The following is a 22,567-nucleotide window of genomic DNA, read 5'->3' as shown; positions in this document are numbered from 1 at the left end:
TTTGTTTGCAGCAAAGGATGAGTTCTGAGTACAGGATCTAAAACGCAGCCAGCTTCTTTTTATTAACAAACCCAAAATGAACATTATACTCAGGAATCAAAATAGCTCTTAACATACAAACATAACAGCCAAACATAGACAAAAACAGACAACCAAGGAAACAGAGGACTATATTTAACTGGAGAACTAAGGAAGGAAACAAGCTAACAAGCAACTCAACTACAAACAGGTGTGCAACTTGAATCAGTGACCAATGCAACAAACAAGAAAAGACAGGCAGACAGTTAGGCAAGCAAAAACCAAATTAAAAGACAAAACAAACTTAACACTGATATTAGCAATGTGGTAGCAAATTTTACACTTGCAAGCACCACTCACATTTTCTTCAGATAATATCAAAATGTAGTTTTGATTAGTATACTGATAACATTGATTACGATATCTGAGGCGAATCTTCACCTCACAGCAGCACACTGTAATTGTGGTTGACTTTCATCCCAATGATAGATTGCACACCATCTTATAGCATAAATCATATTTGCCTGCAGGTGTGTCCCTGATAGTGTATCATATTTTGATGACGCATTTTAGTCTTATAATGTTTCATAAGATAAAATCATCACATCAATATGAAAATGTCCTTTTGTTTAATGCTTTATAATCTATCTCAGCAACATTTTATGACTCAGATGTACCAAAGTGCAACTAAGAGCAGTGTTTAAAGATAAGATTAATAAATCTAGTCATTTTCTTGGCTTATCATAGCAGCGGCATATGATCAGAACATCAACATGTCATACCTACTACCAAAATAGAATGTGTTGTGTATGACATTTTGTCATGAGTTACAGTGAGCAAGAAAAACTGCGTCAATGAAACACATGACAACATGGAACAGGCTACAGCTTCAAATGTGACAGTCAAAGTGACACCGATAGCAGCAGCATTATCACAAAAGTGTGAATCTCTAGATGGATACTAGTGTTGAATCCCTGAAGAGAAAGACAGTGGCAGAATACTGATTTTCCTTGAACTAATATGAAAAATAGAGTAGTGTGATTAATGTTCTATGCCATAGAAAGACAGTTTTTATACCCCGTCTTGTCAATTAAATCTATCTATATCTGTCTAGCTTCTACTAAATCATGATCTTGCTCTTACAAAAAAGGACCGAGGTGGTACCATGGTACAGTCATGGTGTCAGAGGGCATAATTATATATTCCAATGCACTGAATGATTAGCATATTCATATGCCATGACATTGAGAGATTATCATATTTATGTAGCTATGTATTGTATTTACATACGACTTCAAGGAAAATGTGGTACTTTCAAGTCAAGACAAGTCAAGTCACATTTATGCACACTTGTAAAAATCATCAATTATGAAACAAGTTTAATTTCAGCAGAAAATCAGCTCAACAGTAGATAATAGTGCCATTATACAGTTCAATTTACTTCATTTTTGTTTCAATTAAATTCAATAACTCTGTCAATGTTGCAAAATGTATCTTTTTTTAATTAATTAAATTTAGCTACTGTATAAGCAGCTCTACAGAAGACAAAAATGTCATGAATGTCAGTTCAAGTCAATTCACTGTTGATTCAATTTCGTTCAATAATGGTGTCAAGGTTGCAAAGACCCTAATATTAAAAAAAACGTTAACGTCATTAATCATCCAGTTTATTTGTTTATGTATGTATTTATTTTTTTACCATAGTTATCTTAATTCCATTGGTACACAATGAAGGAGATCCATATTCAACACATCAATTAAATAAAATGGATCTTCCTTGATAATGGCTACCATAAAGCCAGTATTGGTAACAGTGTGTTCAAATGTTTTCTGATAGTGGTGCAAATTACCAGAATAGTGTAAAGTGACTTTGACCACAGCAGCCACCGCAGAATACCTTAGCGTAGTGGTTTTGCATGTGCAAACTCACATTTTGTTCTGAAAATGTAAAAATCTAGGTTTTAAAATGTGACATACTTTGAGCTACCAAAGCACATGTTCAGACAAATGCATTTTCTCTGTCTTGCAGGTGAACAAGTGACTCAATGAGGTGGAATACTACTTTAGCAGAGTGTTGGAAGAGAAGTTACCTTGCCCCAGTTCTCCGAGAGCACAGGGAGAGAGACAGACATCTCTGATTGTTTGTTGCCAGTAGGGAGACGGGAAGGTCAGTAAACAAACTAGATTGCATTTCTTCTGCTGCAGTGTGTCATTCTGCCTGATGTTCAACTGATGTCAGCACAAGAAGAGATGTTTGGATCCCCGCTTGATGTATCAGCAAGTGACTGCTGTCAGTGTAAACACTGCCATTCAAAATGCCATGCATGAAAATGTCATTGAATACAGATTAAGATTTGGATTTCAGCTTCTTTGAACAGGGCTGAAATCTACTTTTACCATTCGGAACAAAACTGTTGAATAATGATAATTTGACTAATGACTAAATCTACTTTGAATTGATTTTTCCCTCTCTGAATACTGTGTAATAGACTGCACAATTAATAACATTTAAATCAAAATTTCAATATGGAATAGTGTGATTATTAAACCACAAAAGGCTATTTAGTGAATTTATTCCATTTATTCTTCTGCATATTGTTTACTGCTTGCAAATGAAGAGAGAACAGTCTGTTCTGCCATCATGATATAGTGCTTTTAGCTGACTCAAAGCATCTATAGATGCTTGCTCGATACAAACTCCATCTGGCGTTGCTTTGAGTTTAGTGCGATTTATGTGGTGCAGTTATGACATGCATTGTAAGATTCACTCTGTTTATTATTATTATTTTTAACATTTATGTTTATTACATATTATTATTTAGCATTGTATTAATAAAATATAATATTTAATTTTTTTCATTCACTTTAATCTTGGGGTCGGCTGAAAGACATTTGGGTTTTGTTCTTTTACCCTTCAAGAGTAAAGGCCTTTCCACACTAAGCGCGAAAAAGCGAAACGAATATCGGACGTGATGACGCGCTGGAATAAAACAATAGAGTTCTATGGATGCTTCCACATAGACTCTGAACATTCGCGCACCGAAAATGTAAATGTTTTTTTTTTTTCGAACCAGTCCGACGATTCTTTTCAGTTTCACAAAGCGAAAACACGGGCCGTCCAATAAGATTTGAGCTAGGATCACGTGACTGGAGCAGCTGCTGTTGCACAAAAAGGCAAGAGTGGTGGCACTGTTTCAAAAACCAGTGTAAACAAACATCGAAGAAGAGTATCCCGGATAAGAGAAGAAAGTGGATGCTGAGTTCTTGTTATCGTTGGTATTTCAGAACAGATTTATTCTCACAACATGTTCTTTATACAGAATAACATTTCTATTAATTGTCCACTGAATTATGTGATCTGTAGAGCACCGTCCGTTTTCTTCTACGTGCGTGAGTGTTATGAGTCAAAGCGCGTTAACTCTTTTTCTACACATGCAATATGAAACATACAATGATGACGATATATTTTCTGTATGTGTTTTGTATACAGCTCATGGTATTTTTAGAGCAAGGATGTTTATAACAAATATTAGCAGTGCAGCGTTAGTAAACATACAAAGTTGAATGTGTATACAATTCCATACAATGTGTCTGCTTATTAATCAAAATCAACTATAGATCACAATTGGAAGTTATTACAAGCACTCGATGATGGTTTAAAGTGGGTAAGCAAATACATTAATAATTCCATACATTTTCAAGTGTAGCTTGATGCTAATTGTACTTCTAATTATATTTTAGGATGTAGCCTATTCTTGTAAACATCATAGATAGTTTGTTTCTGGTGTAGAACCTTGTTTATCTTAATTTAATGCTGTATATTGAGCAGCGGATGATGTTAAATCAATTTAAGAGATACACATCTGAGGAAAAATGCATTGTTGGTCGGCGCCACCTAGCGTTCAGGCGTGAATTAGCAGAAGGCGAACAATCGTTTTGCGTTCGGTGTGAAAGCAGCGTTCGTCGGCGATTCGCCTCGCTTTTTCGCATCGCGCTCAATGTGGAAAGGCCTTAACTCCTTATTTTGAGCAAAACATGATGCAATTTGGAGACAAAACACATTGCTTGCAATTTTGTAGTTTTTGCACACACTTTTGAACATAAAGTTCTTAAAAACTTAAAAAAGTTTTTTTTTACCCCTGATATCTAAGCAACAGTAATATGAAATGGTTAATGTCCAAAAATGCTAAAACTTACAAACAAACAAATACGAATAATTTGCAGTGTATAACATGCCCAGCTGTTGTAATTTAGAGAGAGAGAGAGAGAGAGAGAGAGCGGGGGAAAAGAGCAATGGAATCAGAGGTTCAGCAATATCATCCAGAAGGTATCCTTGCTGTAGTAAGTGTCTTGCATATAAGCAACTTGATTTACAACTGCAGGCAAAAAGATAATAAAAATAACAAGTAAATAAAGGATACAATATATTGACTATGACGTGGCATATTATTGAACAGGTTAGAGCTTTTAACACATGAGTAGGAATAATAGTCTTAAGGCAGCTACTATTGTCTGGTAAGACCCAATTTATTTGATGGATATGTGGAAGAACCTGAATACCCTAAGCAAGCAATCAAACAAACAAACAAACATATAATAAATAATTAATAAATAATAAAATAATAAAATCCCATCAAAAACAAGTATATTAATATGTGAATCAAAACTGGACAAAAAAAACCCTGCATGCAATGAAACTAATGGTCACACAAACCAGAGGAAAACACATTAGCATTAGCAACTGTTGAAATTGTACATAATGTATTTGTGGCGGTTAAATACAATTACAAGGCTTTTTATAGTACTTCATTTTAAATGTTTAGTTACGACATACAGCTTTATCCACTGACTGGATTATATTTTATATATATTAAATGAAGAAGACTCTGGGCAGTGCTATATGCTTTGATATACATTTTAAATGAAGAAGATCTCACTCTGGGCAGTGCTATATGCTTTGATTCATGAGTTGGCCTGCCCATCCAGTCCTGGTGGTTAATGGTAAACGAACTTGGCTTGCTGTCTAACTGAGGCTCGGCTTGAGCACTGAGTTCAGCCCCCCTATTGTGGTACTACCTAGAGGGAGAGTAACACAAATAGAGGAGGAGATGGGGAGGTGGAGGGATGCTGGAAGAATTGATGCTGGGATGGTGCAATGAGTGCTGCTTATATAGGCTCGTAATGATGATTGACAGGACTGAATGATTAGGCTCCCCCCGAACCTACGTTTGGAACTTCATTTAAACAATAATAATATGAAGCATGAAATATGCTGTTATTGGTTGTGGCTGTGTCATGTTGGCAAACTTATTTTCAGTGGAATCTTAAATAATTTGGTTACCCTTTGTTTCAATAGTGCACTTTGGGCATTTTGTTGACTACTGTCTAAGTAATTCATTTGCAACTACATGTCAAATTTTATCAGAGTATTAGCAGAGTATTAGTAGATTGCCAGGTTAGGTTTTTGTTTAGCAGAATAAGTTGACATATACTTACATAAACTTGACTTTTTGCAATGAGTCAGTAGAATATCTATTGGGGGGCGAATCAAAATAAAGTGTTAGCAAATATTAAGCTGATAGTCTGCTAATACTCCAGTAACTGGTAGATGACATAGTTGCAAAGTTACTTATTTTCAAATAAATGTCTAATGCGCACTATTGAAATAAAGTGCTCCCAAGGTTTTTTTGTGAAAAGTAACAAAAGTGAACAATGATTAAACAATATTTTGCTGAGTGCATATTTGTGCTTGTACTTCGGCTGGTTTAGGCCTGTCATGGATAAATAAGTTGAGAATAAAATTGCCAGTAGGTGGCTGTTTTAATACATAATTAATTTAATCATTAAAATTAAACAAGTGTTCAAAACGACTTGATTCAATTAGAAATAAAGCAAGTGACTCTCTTTATGAATGGATTGTTGAATCAATGACTCACTCGATTCATTCAAAAACAGATTAAAGAACAGGAACGAAACAACACAGTGTTGGTCTCACGCATAATGGCTCTGTTCCAGCTTTGTTCAGAAATATTTTGTTTGCAAAAAAAAATATTCTAACTGCATTCTAATAGGCTTCATTATGCAGTGAATGCTTTTGGACTCTTAAAATGTGTTTTTGCAAAGTCAGTGACCACTCTCAATATCATCTTTCTGTCCCTCACAGTCACACAATAATGTTTTGTCAGGGGAATGTCTTCAACTCTAATAAAGGAAATATTGTGTTGCTGTTTTTTACAGAACATCAAAAGTTGTGCTTGAAACTTTTTGTGCGAAAAATGAACAAAGCTTGCAACTCGTTACAATACTGAGTTTTGATTACCCAATCACCGTTATTTAGTTTGTAAATTATAAGTATATTATTTTAATATTTAATTTGCATGTCCAGTTGTACATAATACACACCATTATTAATCTAAAGTGAGGGGGATGGTGGTTTTAGGGAAGGATCTTTGTCTTTTTTTTTTTTTCAACAAGGACTATCCCCCCATATTCCCCCTCAATTCGAGCCCTAGTTAATCATTGAAAAGGTCAGACTCAAGTGCGATTTGCTCGTGAAACAAAGATTGGTAATGTACCAGTACACCATTTTAACCTACCTCAAATGTCTGCCTTTGTGCCAGCAAACTGATTTTTAAGTGAATTGACTTATATTTCATAGTTGTTTATTTTATAAATTAGAAAAAAAAAATGTATCTTGTGACATCCACTTTCCACAATCCATATTTCAATGGGTGGCCACAAATAAGTTCTTTAAAACAAAAATGAAACATACCTTCCCATTTAACACATAGAGAGAGTTAAATAGTGGTGCATAATCTAGATTATATTGTTTGTTGTTGAACAATTATTTCTTGCAAATTATTTATTTTGAATTAGTTTTTTAGGTATTGCTTTCCTGGAAACTCCAGCAAAGGGTTAATAACATGTTTTACAATTGCAGTGGTTATTGCAACTAGGTTCTTATAGTATAAAGATGACTCGCAACAGGAAGCAGTGGGCTTTAATTGCCTCCCAACAGATTGCTGCCTCACAGAGAAAGCGGGTTAATTGTGTGGGCTGAGAAAGCCATTTCATGACCTTTATCAAGCATTACCAAACACAACATTTCTGAAGCTTTAATGTTTACAGGTTTGTCTCCTATTGCGCATTAAATGAGTTGGCTAGCTTCCAAAATAAAAAGGCCAATCCTTCAAGACAACATTAATTTGTACACATACTGTAGTGTCACACAGGACATTTAAAATGCTTGTGGCGCATTTCTGTACAATTATATTACGTTGCTTCTTGCATGTTTCACAACAAAGTAAAGTGTCCAGTGACAATGTACTGGTGCTAAAGCATGTTCAGTTGTAACCAAAACAGATTAATGTAAATCTGGCAACACCTTTATTGTTGCACATATTGCAGCAGTTTTTAAATTAATTGTCCTGTGAGTAACATTGAAAATGCTTTAAAAAAATGCTAAAAAACCCCACACTTTTGAAAATAGCATATCACCTACATTAAACCCTAGGGTAAATCTAACCGATAGCAAAAGAAAATGTGACTCGTGGCTCATACCTGTGTGCTCTGCATCGCAAATGTAATGCTGTACCAGGTGAGCTGCTGAGCAAGTTTACAACATAATATTGTGATGTGCTGGGGAGAGGTTTTCACCTACCAGATGATAAAATGGATGAAATACAGGTGCATCTCAATAAATTATAATGTCGTGGAAAAGTTCATTTATTTCAGTAATTCAACTCAAATTGTGAAACTTGTGTATTAAATAAATTCAATGCACACAAACTGAAGTAGTTTAAGCCTTTGGTTCTTTTAATTGTGATGTTTTGGCTCACATTTAACAAAAACCTCATCCTAAAACCTAATCTCAACAAATTAGAATACTTCATAAGACCAATAAAAAAAACATTTTTAGTGAATTGTTGGCCTTCTGGAAAGTATGTTCATTTACTGTACATGTACTCAATACTTGGTAGGGGCTCCTTTTGCTTTAATTACTGCCTCAATTTGGCATGGCATGGTGTTGGTCAGTTTGTGGCACTGCTGAGGTGGTATGGAAGCCCAGGTTTCTTTGACAGTGGCCTTCAGCTCATCTGCATTTTTCGGTCTCTTGTTTCTCATTTTCCTCTTGACAATACCCCATAGATTCTCTATGTGTTGGTGTTAATATGTAGCTAACAAGAACACTCTAAGAACCGCTTAGCAACATACTAAAAACTACTCATAACACAATACCAAAAATTAGCTTACAAACTGTTTTTTTTATAATGTAATATTATTAACAATGTAGTAAAATTAACAGTATCATACAGTACCTTGCCATGTGCTTTTCAATTGCCTCTACAGTCATATTTTAGCATGTCAAAGTACACTGACACAATGGCTGATTGTCAGCCGTCAGCTTAGCCAGAGCCCCTCAGGAGACTGGCTGTTTCCAGACTGTATAAATGTTTAGCACTTCAGGTAAACCATTAGCTGGTGACCTGCCAGTAAACTGCCTACATGCCACATGCTGTCTGCTGACAGTCAGCCAGTATGTTAGTGTACTCCGAGGGTGGATGTCTGTCCACCACCTGACCACTGTCTCTGCTGCTGTACTCGGCCATCTGGCACTGCTCTCTCTCTTGAGACGGGATTAAGTGCACTCGCCTGTCACACAAATGACAACAGTTCCACTGTAAACTCCAAGAAATGAGTGTGAAAAACTGCTTAGTTAGAGTGCAGAGAGTGATGTTGTGTGTGTGTGTGTGCCTGTGTGCTTTCCCACATACAGTACTGAGTCCTTGAGCTTTTCACACAAGTACCAGACTCCCTTGAGTGTCATTTGTTTTGCCATTTCTATCCTTTGCCTCATGTGTGAGTTTTGCGCGTTGTGTTTGAATCAGCATGTTTTAATAAGTTCATATATTTTAGTTACAAAGATTGTATTACATCGTATTGCAACTGTGTAGCTATATTCATGTGCTATAGTGATGCAATTTCCAGAAACTAATTGCAAATGCACATTTTTATGTGTTTACAGTTAATCTTTCTCTTTCTATTTCTTTTCTACATTTTGGCTTAACATTTGGCATTAGGAAAATCACAAAATAGAGAACAAGAGTAAATGACATGAAATGCTGATTAAAAATAAACAAGTCAACACTACTTAAATGCAAATATGATTACCAACATTAAAGATGATTAAGATTGTTTTGTCATTTTTCATTTAAACTATAATTTCCATCATCATTATTATTATTATTATTTATGTATTTGTTTTTTTCTTTTGTTCTCTCTGTGATAGAACATATACATTTGGGGGAGGGTGTGGCTGAAAGGTTATGGTGCGCAAATTTATGATCCTTAAATTATGAATATGATTATCAATTAACATGCATTTGCTCTAATAAATAAATAATCCATAACTTCTCCATTACCACTGCATCTGTTGTTGTTGTTGAAAGTAATGTAACTGATCAGGTTATGCAGATTAAGGGTGGTAAATTTCATTCTAGCTATCCAGCATTCCAAGCTTGGATTGATCTTCCAACTGGAAAGCTTTTTTCAAGATGCCTTATTAGTTGGAACTTAACTTGAAAATAAATAAATAAATGCTACTACTACTGCTACTACAACTATCCAAACTCATTTGGATAACAGAATACTGTCATGTAAAATCATGGTGTAATAACAAGAAGGAAAACATTCTCTAAATCTTGTCCATTTTGTCCTACCAGCTCTGCCAAGTTTGGAAATAAAAAAAAATATCAAGACAAAATAACAAGACTCTTTTCTGAGAATGCATGTGCTTACAGTCAATAGTCTTCATATTTTTAGAATTTTTTCTTTGATTCTTTTAGCCTAAAACGATTACCTTGAAAGTGTGCAGCGCTTAAAAAAAAAAAAAATAAATAAATTTTCTCATATAGCTTGGAAAGAATGCCAACTAAAAAGATAAAATTCTAAAAATATTTTTGTATCTGTTTATTCTAAAAAATATTTTTTTCAATCAAAAACAACAATAGCTGATACATTCAATTTTGTAATCATTGCCAGAGTTACAGGAAAAATAACTGAATGGATAAAGTACATTTCTTTAATTGGTTATGATGGCCTGCAATTGAGATGAATGTTGGAGAATGAATATCTGAGACAAGCTACTAAATGTAAGTGAATGTAAATGTTAATACAGTTTAATGCCATTATTTTCCACATGATCTTTTTAAAAGACCTTCCCTTTAAATCACACTAACACAGGCATACTGTACACACAGATCTGACAAAACTGCAGAATTTGTAAAGCTTTCACAGATATAAGGAAAAGCTATATGGTATTCACTAATTGAGTCTAAGGACACCTTTACAAAGGCTGCACAGAATCTGAAGCAGCATCATGAAGACCACGATGTTTTAACTTGACACAGAGGTGCCATAAATGTGTTCAACTGAAACAGAATCATGGGAAAGCATATATAACACTGAATTATGATGACAGCCAGCAAAAAAAAATAAAAATGCACACAAAGCTTATTAGATTATTGAAGTGAATAAAAGAAGGGTTGATAGTGTATAATGTTCCAAATCAGTCATTGATGAGGAAGCTGGTTTTCAAACAGAGCTTAATTGTCATAAAAAGGCGACATCGGATGTGGTATTTCATTTATGCAGAACCAACAGCTTATTACAGTTGCCTGAATACAAGTTTAATATTTTAGCAAAGCTAAAATTGGCTTAGATACACATAATCTGGAGCTCTTACAGAGCCACCTTAGCTTCACTGTTTAAAGATGCATCTAACGTACTATGACACAATAGATACTTAAATAAGAAATGTATTATGAAATAATAACTAAAGCCTTCTCAGAATCTGAATCAGAATCCCTAAAGTCATATAAAAGTGAGTTGTGATTTGAGTTTTAACACATCAAACAGCCCCTTCTTATCTCAATAAAAGATTTTTGGCCAGAATTAGATTTAACATGCACCAAATGCTGATCAATTTTGACTTGCAACTGGCAGACTAAAAATTTTAGTCTTGTGATAGTGACAGGCCAGGGGACAGAGAGAGTGCCAGGAAGGTTATGAGAACTGCCAGTACGGAAGATTAATTCCTGGTATTGTGAAAAGTATGATACGGAATTGCTGGCCCTCTTTGAGCTCATAATTTTTTCCAGACCTTAAACCTTTTCATTACCCAACCAAGACATGCTCCTTTCTATGATAAGAGATCCCAAGATGTAAAAAAACCTTACACAAAAACAACGAAAACATGAATAATTATATAGAAAACAGTGTGATTAGTAGTAGTCAAAAGTGGTTACTTAATGTACTTAATGCAGCATAGTGATTAGGTAGTAAAGTGAATACGTTATTATCATAATGTAATTATGTCAATAATTTAAATATCCATAATCCCAGTATAATATGTGGAGTACTGGGTTTATCCACTTATAGATATATTTACAATTCAATTTCATTGCATCCTCTCTGAAAAGTCTGCATGTCTTGCTGCTGCAGCTGAGTGACGTGTTATGCTCAAAGGTTTAAAAACATGGCTGACCAGATGAAGCTTTTAAAGACTTCATTTTCAGATGTCAAGTGCTTTACTAATGGCCGGAAACACACCAATGGAGACATTTTTAGTTGTGTTTCTGACAAAAACTGGAAGGCTGAGTACCCTAGAGCCAGCTGTGTATAAAGGAAGGGCATAATAACTGCCTATTTTAAGCCCCCCAAAAAAAACTCAACCTGCTGCTGTAATCTTGCCACACATTCACATTATGATCGCGTGATCACATCTAGAGATGCTGCAAATTAACAATATCACTGCCATCACTGCAATTAGTAGATCATCTCTGGCCCTACTGAATGTGTATCATATTCGTCTGAGGACTGCATTTTGCATTTAAGGCAAATAAAAACTGATATTGAATAGAACATTTTGTTTTGGGTGAAGTTAATAGCAACACAATGGTAGTAAAAACAAGAATAATCCATAGTTCAAATCAAAGTAGTCAGAATGCAAACATGATTTTACTATATCATGTAAACATCTCAGTCCACATTCTTTACTTTCATCATTGACAATAATCACACTGTACATGTACACATACTCTAAATGCAACCAATCTCATCAGACAGTGGCTTGTAGCATCTGAATCACAACAAAATCAGTCCGTTACATGCACATTAAATGTGGATCATGATTGTGTTGCTAAAACGGATGACCCTGATTCATTATGTATTAATGTTCTAATTTTCGGACATTGCAGTAAATCAGAGGTAAAAAACTATATAAATACTGTTCAGTTTCTTGCACAGACCGATCGTTTTGTGTCTTTACACATCAATGTATTGTCACCAGCCGCAGGGTTTAATTTGGTTTTGTTTGTGTATGTTTTTTTGACTCTCAAAGCCGTGATTCCCATTCACCTCCATTATATGACTAACAGACTGCAACGGTTTGAGTTAAAAATCTTCGTTTGTGTTCTACGGAAGAAACAAAGTCACCTACATCTTGGATGCCCTGGGGGTACGCAGATAAACATCAAATAAATTATTTTGGGTGAACTATTCCTTTAAGCTTTAATATATAGTGTAACACGTATAACATAAAAAGCTTAGGAATTACAACCATTTTTATACACAGTCCCCCATTCCCAGGGGCTCAAATGTAATTGGACAAATAAATATAATAATGATAATAATTAGTTACATTTATATAGCGCTTTTCTGGGTACTCAAAGCGCTTAACATGAAAGCGGGGGAATCTCCTCAACCACCACCAGTGTGCAGCATCCACCTGGTTGATGCGACGGCAGCCATATTGTGCCAGAATGCCCAAAACACACCAGCTTACTGGTGGAGAGGAGACAGAGTGATGAAGCCAATCAGTTTATGGGGATGATTAGGAGACCATGATGGCCAGAGGCTAATGGGCAAATTTGGCCAGGATGCTGGGATTATACCCCTACTCTTTTTCTAAGAACATCCTGGGATTTTTAATGACCACAGAGAGTCAGGACCTCGGTGTAACATCTCATCCGAAGGACGGTGCTTTTTACAGTATAGTGTCCCCGTCACTACACTGGGGCGTTAGGACCCACACAGACCACATGGTGATCACCCCCTGCTGGTCTCACTAACACCTCTTCCAGCAGCAACCTAGTTTTCCCAGGAGATCTCCCATCCAGGTACTGACCAGGCTCAGCCCTGCTTAGCTTCAGTGGGCAACCAGTCTTGGGCTACAGGGTGATATGGCTGCTGGCAATCATACATAACATGTTAATTTTTAATATTTTGTTGAGAATCCTTTGCAGGCAATGACTGCCTTAAGTCTGGAACTCATGGACATCACCAGAGACTGGGTTTCCTCCTTTGTGATGCTTTGCAAGGCCTTTACTGCAGCTGACTTCAGTTATTGTTTGTTTGTGGGTCTTCCTGCCTTTAGTTTTGTCTTCAGCGAGTGAAATGCATGCTCAAACGGGTTGAGATTAGGTGATTGATTTGGCCATTGCAGAATATTCCTCTTTTTACTTTCAAAAACTCCTGGGTTGCTTCTGCAGTATATTTTGGGTCATTGTCCTTTTGTACTATGAAGTGCTGTCCAATGATCTTTGCTGCATTTGGTTGAATCTGGGCAGAGAATATATATTGGCGGGTACGTTTAAGTTTAACCTTTAGTGGAGTTTACTGTTTAATATTTTATGGTGAACGGTAAATCCCGCCTTTTTCAATTTGATTGGCTAAAAATTTTGTCATTTAGCACTTTTGAGCCGCTGCACTGAGCCAGAGCACTAGAATGTTTGGCTGAAGTGGGCTGCTGCACGGGCCTTTCGTCTGGGCCGATGGATGGATATAGGCTACAAACATTTACTATAATTCATTCTTTATATTTATGCAATGGGCCGGCCCACATTGTACAGCGGCCCACCGGGAAAACTACCGGTGCTCCAGATGGCCAGTCCGCCACTGCTTGGCTGGATGATGTGAAAGGAATTTTCTTTACCATGGAGAGGATTATCCACCACTGTTGTCCTGCTAGGATGTCCAGACCTGTTTATGTTGCTGAGCTCACCAATGCATTTTTTTTCCTCAGAATGTACCAAACTGTTGATTTGGGCACTCCTAATGGTCCTGCTATCTTTCTGATGGATTTGTTTTGTTTTTGAAGCCTAACAATCGTCTGCTTCACTTGTATGGAGAGCTCATTTGACTGCATGCTGTGGGTTCACAGCAACAGCTTCCAACTGCAAATGGCACACTTATAATCAACTCCAGACCTTTTACCTGCTTAATTGATGTAGTAATAATGAAGGAATATCCCACATTTGTCCATGAAATGACTTTTGAGTCAACTGTCCAATTACTTATGGCCCCTTGAAAGAGGGGGGGAGATACATATAAAAGAGCTGTAATCCCTTAACCTTTCCTACAATTGTGATGAGAATACTCTCAAATTAAAGCTCAGAGTGGGCACTTTAAGCTCATATTTATTAAATAACTGTAACTTAAATATGTTTTGGTCAATAGCTAGAATTGTCCAAATATATATGGACCTGACTGTAGAACCATGGATCTTCTTGCTATGTGGCGAAAATACTACCCACTAAGCCACAGTGATCTAACTTTTCTTACTATAATTGTATATTCCTTGCCATGTTATATGACCACTGAGAATTATTTTGTATGCTTATTGCAATGGATCAGCACTTCCCCACTGGAGAGTTTCTTATATAATGCTCCGCTGAGGCCTTGCATGTTGTTGTTCCTGTCCATCAGTATAGGTCGAGGGTTATCTAACCCCAGGCTGTTAGTTTTGCCACTTCAAACATGTTTATCTTGGATAGTAGCGCTCTTCCTGAAGTGGAGAGCAGTCAGGATAAAAACTGAAAGCGTGCTTGTCTGAATAAGCAGAGAAGGTGCAGATGAGAAAGCGAGGTATAGAGCGAATCACACTCAACTTGGCAGCAAATTAAGTCACGGAATTCAAGCAGAACAGCTGCTCAAAAAAGATGATAGGAGCAAACAAATTAAAACAAAATCAAATCTCCTTGTCACACAAACAAAAGAGAAAAAGTGGGTTGATGAATCATTCGGTTGAAAAAAAATAAGTGAGCCAAAGGTGGAGGAAGAAGCTGCAGTAGAGAAGAGGCTGCAGAAGAGGCTGCGTTAAATATTATGTGGCAGAATGTTCTCATATTTATGTCAAGGTCTTTGCCTGATAGTCTAAAAAGGTGGTATAATTAGAAACAAGGGTGGCAGGCAGTCAAGGCTACTGCCTCAGAGCACTGCTCCTTTCATTTCAGTTAGGTTCCTTGGTGTCAAACTGTTGTCTCCGACATCTACAAATCAATATCAGAGGAACAGTTGCATGCCTATCTATTGTCTAAATGTCTGAAAAGACATTTGCACACTGGTGGGGCTTTCTCTCAGACCATAGAAGTCATTGCATCTGCAAATTCAAGATGTTCTTTAGTTTCTTGCCAGTTATGCTGTAGTAGGAGGTCACAGTCATAACAAGAAGTGGCTCACTGTGGGATCGACATCAGTGTTTGCCAAGGACATTTTTTAACTATATACATTTCTTAACTGTAAGGTGAAAATAAACCAGGATGACTAGCAGAATGTTGGGTGGTAGAATTTGAACCAGGTCCTTTGCTGTGTTCCATTCAAAATCAGATGTTGGATATTCATATTTGATTGTGTCATGCTTGGAAGACATTTTGCCATTCTATCTTGAGACTTGCTAATTTGCTTTTAGTAAATAAAGCAAATAAATTCCATGTTCTTCCAGGTTTAACAGTTTAAAATTTCTGCATCCCTTTGCTGATGTTTTGTTAAATCCATCCCTCAACATAAAATACCATAAAATGAACCTTGGCCTAAGGCAATAAATGTATGCTACAGATGTAATTAAGAAAAAGGAAAAACACTTGGTTAATGGTCAGTGGTTACCTTTGAAGCGATTGCTACACCCCTGCACTTTAGGTAATATTACTGCAGGCACTATTCCTCCAAGTTGTTACATCAACAATCATAGCTGCTGTATTGAGGCTATGCTGAGCTCAGCATTAGAAGAACCTCCAACAGTGAGGGATCCCCCATCTGTATCTGGGAAAGAGTAGGTGGTGGGAAGTGCTTCCCTGATGAAATTACAGGATACCTGTTGTCCTTAGGGCAGATGATACAAACAACTATGTTTCCCCCACTAGAATTGGCCCACCTTGTTAGCAACCACTTGGACATCTGCCAACTACTTGGCACTTTTTTAGCTCTAGCCATACCAGCGGAGATGGAAACAGGCTTTCTACTATGTTATCACCCTCAGAAGTACTGTGGTTAAAATTGTGCCAGTTTGGTTGGAGGCCAGGTGTCCCTGAAGTATATGTCCTCTGTTAGCTAAGCATTACACAAACAAGGCAAATACCAGCACTACTCCAATTTCCCATGCATCTTACTGCAAATTTGGAACACTTACATCGATAAAGTAAGTCAAAGATTAAAAAAAATCAAAATCAGTAACTCTACTTGCGGTATTTCTCACAGGGAGTGTCATTGCAGACGTTCAAATCCACTATAATTTAAAAAATAATTCTGATTTTGTGTCACATAATTTAGTTTTAAGATTTAAAAAAATATATATTTAGTTATTTTTATTTTAGGTGAGAATATACTTGTTTAAACTTCAAATATGCAGTTTCTTAATAAAGATAATGTCTATTTGAAAATTAGCTTTGATGTTTTCGGAGATGTGAGCTCCAGGGCATCAACAGCCATTCAGCACTCATGAACCCACCGAGAGCAGCCTTACCTCGGCCAGATCTTCTGCAATTTGCTGCTGGCTCCAATGTCTCTATAGTGGTTAAACATGTGATATAATTAGTTTTGGGTAAATCTAATGGGCAGTCTTTGGTCTCATCAATCTGTTATGTATTTTAGAGGAAATGTATTTGGTTGAGGGCAGTGTTCATTTTGACAGGCATTTTTGGTTTAGTCTTAGTCTTAACGAAAATGCTTAATAGTCTTAGTCACTTTTTGGTCATTTGAGTCTTTTATAGTTTTAGTCTAGTTTCAGGCGACAAAAAAGTAATTGCATTTTATGTAAACTTTTAGTCATTACTTTTAGTCAAACTGCAGTTACCAACATTTATTTTGGTAGCTATTTTATAGGCCTATGTAGTCTTCAAACAAAAATAGTCATTATTTTTTCTCTCTTTAGACCAAATCAATTAAGCTTATGAGAAATTTGAATCAAGGATTGAATTAGGAAAAACTTGAATAAATGATGACAATTTTCATTTTTGGGTGAACTACCCCTTTAACAGTGAAAAGGGAGCAATTTATACAATATTATAGTTGTTTATAATATATATATATATAATTTATAATTTTTAAAAAAGAAGCAGAATAAGACAATAAGACAAATATTAAAGATATACAAGTTAAACTCATTTTTTAGATACATTAGGTTTTCTTAAAGGGGTCATATGATGCGATTTCAAATTTTCCTTTCTCTTTGGAGTGCATTCCGTAAACATTTCCGTCACATGCTTTAGGTATTCGGCCAATCACAACGCACTGGATAGCTGGCCAATCAGAGCACACCTCCTTTTCAGATCGATGAGCTTTGTAAAAATCGACGCGTTTCAGAAAGGCAGGGCATAGAGGAGAAACAATAATGTACAGTATGTGGAAAATAATGTGTTTTTTTTAATCTTAAACTGCATAAACACATTTCATTACACCAAATACACAAAATAATGTTCTTTTTAGCAGCATCATATGCCCCCTTTAACATATTTATTTAACGTCTTTTGTTGGTTAACATTAATGACAAGGATAGGTACTTAATTAGGAATGCTGTCCCTTTAAGACGGAAGGCTTTTATGTAATACTGACACACGTTCAGTTTTCCCCCACCTGTTTACGTTCACTTAATCCATACCGACTGTATTTACGTGAGATACTCTACATGATAGCCATTTGGACTGCTGTGTGTGTATTTGAGTGCTGAGAACTGATCGTGCGCTGTATATGAGAACTGAAGAAGTGGAGAGAGAGAGCACTTCTATCAGCGTGATTCCGCCTATCCGCCTTCACTAACTTTAAGTTAATTGACAACAAATTGTGACTCCCGGGAAAAACAGGATGTCTGGTAATCTTATCCCTACCCCGTCAGGAGCTGAGGCCATTGATTCAGACCGCTAGTTCACGTTTTGGTAGCTTATCCATCCACTGCGGCTGCCATACTGAGACTAGATATGCAAATGCCCCTTATCCGATTGCAATCCAATGACAGGGATGTCCAATGACATCCTCAAATAACATTAAAGTCCTGTCTCGTCTTGTTAACGAAGACGCGGCATACATTTTGTCATAGTTTTTATCATCAGATATTAGTTTTAGCTCGTAAACAACTCGTCTTAGTCACATAAAAATGTTTGTTAACGAATATTTTTCGTCGTCGTCTTCGTTGACGATATTAACACTGGTTGAGGGCAAAATCTCATCACATTATATTTTATGTAACATTAATATTGTATATCAGAGCGCTGCCTTTGTACTTTTAACTGAATTGCCTAGGAACTATTACGATGACTGTTGTTGTTTATTAAATATGACTTTTAATAAATACTATTTTTAATAAATAATACCAGTATTTAATAATTGTATTTTATATTGAGAAATGGTGTGTGTGTGTGTGTGTGTGTGTTCGTGATGGTGATTTTAATTAAATTATTCTACCATTAGATGGTGACAAAACACTGTTTTTTATAAATGAGTTGGAAGTAAAGACTTGTATATTGACAGAGACTGAAAGAGGGTTATAAACAAGGAAGTTATTTTTAGTTTCAACAACAGCTTGTAAGATGCAGCCAACAAATGCACTGAGCAACGCTGTCATCGGAAATCACCATTAACAGATGAAAGGATAGTTCGACAAAGATATTGCTTTCCTCAGCGGACGTTCAAACTAATGTTTTATTGTGAATATGAGATTGAGCTGAAGAATGAATGCTATATCAGATCCAGGTAATCACACTCACTCAGTCCATCACTCTCATAATATTCCACATAATACACAGTTTTTAATGCAGTAATACAATACATTTTCAATGAAGCAACTCAACATTTCTTCGTTACTACTTCTAAAGTGACGTTTTTGAATTAGAAATGGAGGCTTGAGCTCAGCTGCTAAACTGTCAAGCTGAGACTTGAATCCATGGTGGAAGGAAGTATTTCTGCACAAAAGAGGTTTTTTAACCTCTGTTGTTATTTCCTATGTATTTACACACTTATGCATCAAACTGTTTGTATAACCCATTTAATCCCCAATATTTCCCAGTCATGAAAATATCCAAATGATTCTGTCATAGAAATTGTTATATATCTTAGCCCAGCTATTTTAAACAGTTTGATCTAATTCTAGGGTTACTATTATGCATAAAACCCCCTTATACAACACTGATATGAACACTGAGATAAAAGACAGAAAAAATACAATCAAGGTTTTTCAAAATTGTTACTTTTTCGTAAAAATATATAATTTTTGTATTAGTGCTACCAGTATTACAACCAATATTGTAACTTATTTGTAACATTTGAACTTTTAATTAAGCGCAATACATTTTTTCATTGCAACATTTTAGTGTAATTTTCACTAACAACTGCAATTGGATTTATATTGTATACCTAAGTTCACTATTGTGACTTAGACACCACTTCATTGGTATTTAAATAGTATATGTTAAGGTTGACCTTTATTCATATACAGATGGCGCTGTATTAAGCAGTATATAAAAAGTGTTTCTGTTGCTCATGAAAACGTTTCTGAAATGTCTATGTATTTGGTAAATATTGCATTTAATTCACTTCATCTGTGACAGAGTATGCAAACACCGTGAGAGCGTCACTACTGGGAGCAGAAAGTGTCCGACTTGACGTCTCCGCTGTTAATTCTGCCCCGACTGCAAGCGGCTACTGTCGCCAGCCGGTGGCAGGCTAGTGTAGTTAATCTCAAACAAGCCTTATGCCTATGGCCGAATCACAGACGTGCTGATATACAGCCATATTGCACTGCTATGAGTATGATATTGCTCATATATAGTAGAGGCACTGTTTTCTAATAAGCCTAATGTGTGTATGTCAGTGACTTTTTTTAAACGGGTATGCTGAGTGCTAAGATTACGATCCCCCTCCTCATTGGCTTTTGGGACACACTCGGAGAGGAATCACAGACAAGAAACACCACGGCAGGTGTCGATTTAAAAGTATGCACATTTCCTACCTTATTTGTAAATGAAATTTATCTCCAATCCTTCTTCTATTTTTTCAGGTTTATCCATTGTTATTTGAATGCTAGCATATAAAACATATAGCTTTTTTTCCAAGTAAAAACCACCAAATAACGTTTACACATAGCTATGTAATAATATTCATACACTGTAAAAAATTACCGTGAATTTAACGGTAAAAGACTGTAAAAATGCTACAGTAAAAACCTGTTAAATGGTTAACGGTAAATTCCCATACTATATACGGTGAAAAACTGTATTGGACATTACATGTATTGTACATTCATTTTATTGTATTGCGCTTCACTCATGAAATCAGCCATAGCAATAGAGTGGAGGCGCCAAAGCTGCTGTGAATCCACTTGCCTGGAAGCTACCGTAACTGATGTAGATTTACAGAAAATTACCTTTGTTTTTCAATTAAATAATTGTATGTACTTATTCCCAACACGTATATATCACAACAATATATGCATGTATATGTGTGTATATGTATGTGTGTGTGTATGTGTTTGTGTATATCGGGCAAGTGTGTTCGCATAGAAGTTTTCAAGAGCCGGTGTGAATAAATATAGATTTAAATTCAAAGAGACAGGATAGTCTGTGCATGATCTGATGTTTTATTCGGACCCAGAATAAGGCGAGATGAACATCGCGGAGCGCTAAACACGCCATGCAGTGTATGTTTCATTCATACTCGAAGCCGGAGGGTGCTCTCACGCAGAAAGTCGTACCAGGAAATTCCTAAAATGCACAAAAAAAGGTTGATGTCTAGCGTCCAGCAACCATTTATTTGATCTAAAGTACAGCAAAACAGTAACATTTAGAAATATTTTTACTAGGCTATTTAAAATAACTGTTTTCTATTTGAATATATTTTAAAATGTAATTTATTGTGATTTCAAAGCTAAATTTTTAGCATCATTACTACAGTCACACGATCCTTCAGAAATCATTCTGATATTCTGATTTGCTGCTCAAAAAAACATTTATTATTATGATGTTGAAAACAGCAGAGTATAATTTTTTTCAGGTTTCTTTGATGAATAGAAAAAATTGAAGAACAGCATTTATCTGAAATATTAATCTTTTGTAACATTATATATGTCTTTATCATCACTTTTGATCAATTTAAAGCATCCTTGCTAAATAAAAATATTAATTTATTTTCCAAAAAATAAAAATTATACTGACTCTAAGCTTTGCATAATGTTGCAAAAGCTTTTTATTTCACATAAGTGCTGATCTTTGGATCCTTCTATTCATCAAAGAATCCTGAAAAAAAAATTTACTCAACTGTTTTAAATATTGATAATAATAATAATTAAAAAATGTTTCTTCAGCAGCAAATCAGCATATTAGAATGATTTCTGAAGGACGTGACACTGAAGACTGGAGTAATGATGCTGAAAATTTAGCTTTGAACATTTCTGTCCCCCTCACTTCTGAAAAGATGGCTACGCCCCTGGTTGATTGATGACAAATATGATGCAGGGCAGCAACTCACTGTGTGATGGAGCCTAGAGAACGTAGTTAGAATGTCCCTACAATTCAAGATATGCCCCTGTTTGACTTTTTGTCTCATATTTACATCATAGTTAAGCAATATCACACAAGCAATAAGTGCAATATCACACGAGTGCAAATGTGATACTGATCTTACACAACAGTTCAGTAAGTAAGAAGTTAATATTGTGTTTATTTTAGACACAATGTTGTCTGTTTTGCTCAATTTTGCCATCGAAAATATAAAGACAAAGAAGAACTGTTCATCTCCGAGCAACACACAGCGGCATTTCATTTCTTAATGCACATTTTGAACGAATTGGGTGAACCATTTGGCATGTTGAACCATTGGCCATAGGCACGTTGGATTTGAAGCAGCGCTGCACAGACCGATAGGTTTGTGACATCGAAGTACTGCGAGAGTGATTCAAAAGCATAAGGAGCCGTCTGCTCTCTATAGCTCTTGCAGCAATTTGATGTCACACACCGATCGATCTGATGGTGATGATCTGCTTCAAGTCGAACAAGCCTAATGATTCAATTGACCATTTATAAAGAACCATTTACTTCACTCCTGAATGAATCAGCCATTTGAACGAATCAAATAAATGAGTAAATATCTCAATGACTTAATCATTAAGATATTTACCACCACCTACCGGCAGTTTTAGTTTATTATTTAGAGTATCATTTAATTAAAGAAATAATTTCATATTTCCATAGTAATAATAATAAAAGGGATTAAAGATATAGTTCACCCA

General features: G+C 35.9%; 1 protein-coding gene across 1 annotated transcript in view; it reads left to right on the top strand.

Moving 5' to 3' along the window:
* The window catches only part of LOC107592876 (leucine-rich repeat and fibronectin type-III domain-containing protein 2-like), a 121,749-nt gene that overhangs the window by 43,107 nt on the left and 56,075 nt on the right, over positions 1 to 22,567 (top strand). Inside the window, exon 2 of the mRNA XM_016282453.1 lies at positions 2,048 to 2,185. The gene's annotated coding sequence lies outside the window, so the exon portion shown is untranslated. The remainder of the gene's footprint in view (positions 1 to 2,047; positions 2,186 to 22,567) is intronic.

The sequence above is a fragment of the Sinocyclocheilus grahami genome, unplaced genomic scaffold, assembly GCF_001515645.1.
Source record: "Sinocyclocheilus grahami isolate Dianchi unplaced genomic scaffold, SAMN03320097.WGS_v1.1 scaffold160.1, whole genome shotgun sequence".
In the NCBI taxonomy this organism is placed as follows: Eukaryota; Metazoa; Chordata; class Actinopteri; order Cypriniformes; family Cyprinidae; genus Sinocyclocheilus; species Sinocyclocheilus grahami.
The sequence above is the reverse complement of the archived record's forward strand: the minus strand, read 5'-3'. Positions and strand labels throughout refer to the sequence as shown.